This window comes from Hibiscus syriacus, unplaced genomic scaffold (assembly GCF_006381635.1).
Source record: "Hibiscus syriacus cultivar Baekdansim isolate YM2019G1 unplaced genomic scaffold, ASM638163v2 tig00116943_pilon, whole genome shotgun sequence".
In the NCBI taxonomy this organism is placed as follows: Eukaryota; Viridiplantae; Streptophyta; class Magnoliopsida; order Malvales; family Malvaceae; genus Hibiscus; species Hibiscus syriacus.
The window spans coordinates 138,035-146,110 of record NW_024063478.1 but is presented as its reverse complement, the minus strand read 5'-3'; positions in this window follow the sequence as shown (position 1 = coordinate 146,110).

Sequence of the window (8,076 nt, the reverse complement as noted above, 5' to 3'; positions counted from 1 at the left end):
AGGGAGTTGAGGTTTGAGAAAACAGAAGGGTGTTGGTTAATGATTTATACAAGTGCGGTGGACTTTGAAGAAGAAGAAGAAGGTTATTCATGGTGGCCTAATGGCTATTGGTGGGTTCTTGAAATAAGGTCTCTCCTCGGCATGGTTTTCATAACCGGACTGGTTAACGAACTGATCATGCTACCGGTTTATTGGTTCAATCGATCGAATCGATCCGATCGATCAGAAGAATCGGACGACGTCATAATTATTTTAAAAATTAAATAAAAATACAAAAAATATTTAATAAATTTTTTTTATATCACAAGTCATATTCAAAGCAAGTCATAACATATATAAGTTAAAAACTATAAAATTAAATAAAACAAAATGATTCAAATTAACTACAACATAATATTTAAGGTAAAATATATTAAATAATAAATATAATTATATAACTATAATTAAAAAATAAATTTGGGGTTAAAAAAATCATAACAAAATGATATTGTTTGGTTTAATTTTTTTTTAAAAACAATCTCACATTGCTAAGAAACATAGAAGAGCATCACAACTAACTTCTATAAATAATAGATGTAATTTGGCATTCAAAATCATGAAGCCTTTTGGTGAGCATTGAGTGAACTATTCTTTCACTTCAATCAAGCTCGAATTTTAGGCTTCAATCGAGCTTCTAAATTTTTTTGAGTTCAAGCCTTTTTGAGTTCAAGTTTCAATATTATATTTCGAGTTTGAGTTGAACTTGATAATTTTTAGCTTGTGAGTTTGAGTTGAGTTGAACTTACTTTTAAAGTTTTCAAGTTCGAGTCGAGCTCAGCAATACTCGAGTTTGACTTGACTCGTTTAACAAACGACGTTGTTTGGTTTTTTTAAAAAAAAAAAAAATTCCCGGTTTTTTCTGATTTTCAACTGATCCGGTTCGAACGGTTCAGCGGTTCTGATCAGTTCACTAGTAACGATTCAACCGATTTAAATTAAACCGGATTAAACAACGATTCTCAATTAAACCGATTGAACCGATTGAACCGATAAATCCGATCCGATTTTCAAATCAGAGCTCCTCCATGCTTCTTCTGAGAAGCTAAAAGCAAAGTTTGACCGTGGAAAAAGAAATTCCCGGTCAAAGTATGTGGCTTTGACTGGACTAGCCTTGGATAATATTTTAACACATCCTATCTATGGCGGCTGATCTAAGCTGCTCAGGCTCTCAAGGCTACGGCTTTCCTTTATTAATTACTTGTGTTAATTTCATATACAGATCCTCAAACTATAGTCAAGATTCCAGATTGATCCCAAGCTTTAAACATTGTAATTGAATCCTTAAAAGATCAATATCATCAATCAGGTCCTTTCGTTAACATAATCATTAGCTAAGATAATAAATATAAGCTTCGGTTATCAATGTCTCCGAGAGAGACATCGAGAGTAAAATATAACTCGATTTCTTCGTCATAGACTTCATTCATTCTTTACATAATATGTACATGATAATTTATAGACATAATATCTATTAATAAATTCAATTTCAAATAAGTGGAATTAAGACAATAATATCTTTATGTTATTTAAATTCATTTCAACCACTAATTCCTAACTCATTTATCTGAAATGACACGTGGAACTTAAAGAACGATATACTCAAATTATAGGAAGAGGAAAAAAGTTTCATGAAAAGATTATGCAACCTAAGAAATCAACCTCTAAATATCCACCTTCATCTCTTATTAAGCACATAGAAACTTCACGACTCTCCATCCAATATAATCAGAGTAAATTGTCACAATTCATCATATTGCAATCAGCTCATCAACAAGTTTAAATCTGATACAAGGTGTATTTAATATAAATATATTAAATTTAAAATACGTGAACACTTATTATATAAAAAATCTGAATTTAATATCTTAAAAAATAAATTATACTCTCAAAATTTATTGATATTAGCCATTTTATTATGTTAAATTCATATATTAACGTGATTTAAATGTACTTAGTGTCATATCCGAACTAATATATTATGCTTAAATTGATGAAAGGACTTGATTAATAATATATTGATACATTAAGGATTCAATTAGAATCTTTTGAAGTTTAAGAATGAATGTAAAATGAAAATAATAGTTGAAGAATGTTTGGTAGCATTAACCCTAACCATTAATGAAGGAGAAAATCCAAGTGGCTCCTTTTTGTTCCACGTTTGTTCTTCTGCACTATCCACGTGGATCCGCTCAGTTAATTTCCGCCTCCATTGTTATCTCCACCCCAACCCAAAATTGCTCACCACATCTTAATATAATTACAATTACTGCAAGAACACTAGTCTCGGTAAATGATTTATTGTCATTTTTTTTTATGTTTTGAGTTTGAACACCATTAATATTATAGATATGAGCTGGGATGTAAAATTACGTAATCACAAGTTTCAGTCGGATCCTGTCAGTTAGGTTAGGTAAAATCGGATACATGTCGTGTCAGGTCATTTTAATGGTTGGACTCAGATTAAGTCAGGTTCATGTCAAATCAATTCGGATCATTTTCAGGTTGATTTGATATCAGATTCAGTTTGGATTATTTTCAGGTTGATTTGACATCAGATTCACTTCGGGTTCAGGTTTGGTTAATTTCAATTCGGATCGATGTCAATTCAGGTCCAAAATAGTTAAACACCAGTTTAATTTAAGTTCGGATGGACTTCAGTCATATCTTATTCAGATCGGGTCACATTATTGGCAAATAAAATTATTCAAAATCTGCACTTTTTAATTCTTTTTCTGTCCAAATTAACACATCTCTAAAGACAAGGGGGTCAAGTTCTTCCAATTGGCCTCAAACTTTTAAAAAAATATGATCTATTTTGGATTAGTTTTTTATAATATTAATTATTTTAATTTGATTATTTTTTTCACAATTCTAACTATTTTATTTTATTTGCCTTTTTAGAATTTTGATGCTAATTTAATTGCTTCAAGGACTGAAAAATCATATGTTGATTTTACATTAGTTTACCTCTTGTTCCCCGTAATAAAGATGTTGAGTTTGACATTTTGGGTATTAGAAATCACAAAATGCTTCTTATTCGATACTTTCTCGCTTGGCGAGAGATATATTGATCATTCAAATTACTTCAGTTGCTTTTGAATCTTCCTTTAGCATGAGGGGTCGTATTTTGAACAAGTTGAGAGCCAAACTTTTACCTAAAAAATGTTGAGATTTTTGTAACAACTCGAAATTTATTATATGGTTTTGAACCAGAAGAAAGGGATGGAGAATATATTATTGTAGCTACTGATTCTTCCCTTTAAAGGTAAATATTTGATTTGCTTTATTTTTCTTATGTTTATTTCATTTAAATTGTTTATTAATGATTTTTTTAGGGTGCTACTGCTTTTACACTTACAGTAAGTATATTTGAATGAATTTGTGAAAAATTCTTTCTTGATCATTCCCTTTTATGGTAATTTATTTATTGTGTTTATTTCATAATTTTCATTAATACTTGAAATGATTTATTGTAGGGTGCTACTGCTTTTACCTTTACCGTTTTTCATTAATTTTCATGAATTTCAGCAAGCATGCTACTGCTTTTACATTTACTGCTTTTTGATTAATTTTCATAGATTTCTGCAAGCATATAAATGAATGTTTTACCATTGTTTTAACTTTTGTATGTAACACCCCTAGCCTGTACTTGACCCGGATACGAGTCCGAGATGTCACATTGACTTTTCAAAGCATTTACTTTTACAACGTGACTAAAATTTCATTTGACATTTATTATAAAACAGTATAATTTCTATTATATAAAACATATGGTTTTACAAAACCTATCAGAGCTCACTTGATCTAAATCTTTAATTACATGCCAACTACTTTCAATAAAACAAAATACATATAATTCAAAATGCTTTTCTGATATGATATTTAGGAATGAGAATCTGACATGTCTTGCTCCTCTATCTCCTTGAAACCTACGTGTGAAACACTCACACGCTAAGTCGAAGACTTAGTGAGACATATAAAACATATAATTAAATTCTAACTTATAACAATGTATGAATAATTAATACTATCATATCATATACAAGCATATATCCATTCATATAACAAATACACATGAACATATATCATCATATTCATTCTTAGCATCTTATCATATTATTCCATCCTTATCATTTATACACAACATATATTGCACATATCACTTTACAAGGAAACAAACATATTATCATATCAAGTTCTATATTTTACTTCATATTACCAAAAACATATACATAACATATAGGGCATTTATTGTTATCTCTATTTTAGCCCATGAACACATGTGAGAACTTAAGGTATGTGAGTACATAGAGGTTGTGCACATATGTTGTCACCACAGCTCGTATAATTCCCACTAGGGGCGCGTAGAATTTGTCCCGAAGGACCACATAGAAATGTCCCGAAAGACCACATAGAACACATATATCCCGAAAGACCACTCCTTAAGAACCATATAGATAATACAATGGACCAAATAAGTGTACCGAAGTACCACATATATGTTCTAAAAGACCACGTAGAACCCTCGACTCTTAGCATGCCAACTATACCTCTAGCTCTCATGACGCATAACATGGGTAATATCATTTATATTATTTCACATATTCACATAGATACGTAGATCACTTACACGTAGAACATTTTCATATAATTCACATATCACATGGCTTATAACTTGTTCTTATGTCTTTTCTTAAACATATGCTTTTATAACTTCTTGTTATATCATTCTTTCACATAGCTCATATAATCTTTTCATATATTTTCATATCTCATTGTCATATTTTCACATTCATTATATCACATAAATTATATCATATATTCATATAGACACATAAATCATCATCATATAACATATATATAGCATATACATATCACATCACATATAATACATATCACATCACATATAATACATATCAGGCACATTCATATAATTACCTAGTCATAACTATACTTTAATTCATGCATTCCTATATTCAAAATCGTGAAAATATACTTATCACAAGTCTACTTTCCATATATCAATATACCTAATAATAAGCATTCACCTGGCCTCACTAGTCAATACTGTTCTCTTATCTTTTCCTTGATGCCTAATATTTGTCGACTTGTCTGGACTTTGTTCTCGATCGATATCTACACAATCATACATATTATATACATATCAAAGTTCCAATTATCATAATTCGATCCTTAATTTCTTAGACCAAAAGAAAAGCTTAATTCTCTTTTTTACTTGAAGTAGTATCGGTACCCCCTGTAGGGTATTGATACTTCCCTAGTTGTGGTATCGATACTAAGCCTGGGTATCGATACTCATTTTACATTCGAAATCCTTATTTAAAAACTGGTACCGATACTGATCTTATGGGTACCGATACTACCTTACCAGGTATCGATACCCCATGCACAATTTATAAATTTCTGCCTTATGGTATCGATACTCATTTATATGGTATCGATACCTTCACTCGAATTTTGACCATTTTCTATTGGAAGTATCGGTATTGGATGAACAGTGCCAATACCCCATGCCCAGAATCCAGCTTTTTAGCTCGAAAATTCACCCAAACTTACTTATATCTTATACTAGAACCTCCTTTAAGTCCTTTAAATTTAACTACACTTATTCTAATCAACTTAGATCACTTTAATTCATCCTAATATCCAATATCCCATATACACTCTTGAATTTAATAATGAATCCAATTAATCAACATGTTCCAAATTCAATTTATTGCTTCTACTTCTTAATTAGACTCTTAACAAGTCAAATTTCACTTCAAAACTTATTTACCTACTCTTTCTCAATATTTCACTTAGAAACCTCTTATTTTTAATCCTTTCTAACTCCTTCATCTTTTAGTTTTAAGCTACTTTAAGCTTCACTCAAGCTTTCTTATCATCTCAAGAATTAAAACCAACTTAAAATTAAAAGAAACATTCACTTAAAACCATCTTACCTTACCCATGGAGCCACGGGAAACGAAGAAGAAGAAGAGAACCAACCAAGTCTCTAAACCTTTCTTTCATTTTTTTCTCCCTTTCCACGTGTTATATCCTATATAAAGGAGAAATAAAAATATTTCTTATGAAATTACCATTATACCCTTTCCACATTCAAAATTTTCTACTAACTCCAATACCAAAATTCTCCAATTAACTCTCTAAACTTTTAATCTTTTTTTAGATTGGTCACTATTTTCAAAAACTTTCATTTTGGTCACTAACCTGACTTTTGGGATGTTACAAATCTCCCCTCATTTTAAGAAAATTTGTCCTCGAATTTTCACTGGACTTATATATGAAGATACTGCCTACACATATCATATTCATATTCTCATATTACCTCCTCAATTTAAATCTTTCGTTTTATCATTAACAAACTTGGCTTTCGTTACTTCAATTCTTCAACTACCTTTTTCCTTTATACACCCATATCAGGTCACTTATTATGTAGACAGTAACATCAATTCTTATCACTCAAAATCATAAATCAATCAATTTCCTCATCAATCTCTAATTGCTTTGCAATACTAACTAAACTTTTATTACATCATCACTGAACTTTCTCTTAAACTTCCTTAATACATACAAATCATTCTTATTTCTATGACTACGTCTACTTGACCAAGAAACATAATCTTAAATCTTCATCATAGATGATTAAGACGTACACTTTGCAGAATCAAACCATCTTTCACATCATCTGACGAACTTTTCTTACTTCTGATCTATACCTCAACCTAATCTTTATCATATATGATCCTTTATACTCCACCATTTTCATTTCCTTATTCCATTATTTTTCCATAAATCAAAATCTTCTTATAACATAAGTTATATCATTTTCCCTTATGCTCTCATACTCTTTTCATATTACTTATACTTATCTCTGATCACCAATCTTTATCATATATTCGTAACTCTAATAGTCAACATTACTTGAACAAATCTTATTCCTTATATAATCCTTGTTCAAAATCCTCTCAACTCTTCTACTATAATCTTAGCTTTCTTCATACATACAAATCTTTATCTCCTTCACTACATCATATTTACATATTCAAGATACACAACCATATCCATATCCACTTCATATTTGGTTAACTTATCCTGACAATATCTTCAAATCTTTTAACTCCAGACACTTTCCATCACATAACCTTATTAGCCAGCACCAACTCTTTCAATCTAGGGTACGAACCCTTATCAAATCCACATTCTTACTTATACAATACTATTCCCTTGTTTCAAACTCATAAACTCTGGTTTCATTTATCTTATACACTTGTCATTGATGCACTTATTCTATCTTTTAACCACATCATTTGATCTTTTAACATTCTTATGGTGACACTTGTCCACCATATTCTATTTTATCCACGTAATAACGAAACTACTCTATATCACTTTTTCGATTCAAAACAGTGGAGACCTTCTAAAGCTATTCTGACATGATTTCAACTTTCTGAAATCAACCTTTGATCTTACGAGGCACTTTCTGAGGTGTCCGCTCTTCATTCTACCTGGCCAAGGCAGGTGAATTACTACCACCATCAGGTTTATCACCTCTCGGTTCACTTCAACAATTCTCATAATCAGATTTCTACTATACCCTACTAATCTTATTCTATTAGTAAGACAACATACTCCTTAAACTTATCAGATCAGAAATTTTTCACTTTGTGTTGGCATGTACACATTTTAAAACTCATTTGACTTCGGTTTAAGCATAGAATTGACTAAACCTTAGCTCTGATACCATTAAATGTAACACCTCAACCCGTATCCGACCCAGATACGAGTCTGAGATGTCACATTGACTTTTCAAAGCCTTTACTTTTACAATGTGACTAAAAATTTCATTTGACATTTATTATAAAACAATGTAATTTCTATTATATAAAACATATGGTTTTACAAAACCTATCAGAGCTCACTTGATCTAAATCTTTAATTACATGCCAACTAATTTCAATAAAACAAAATACATATAATTCAAAATGCTTTCGATATTAGATGAACAATACCGAT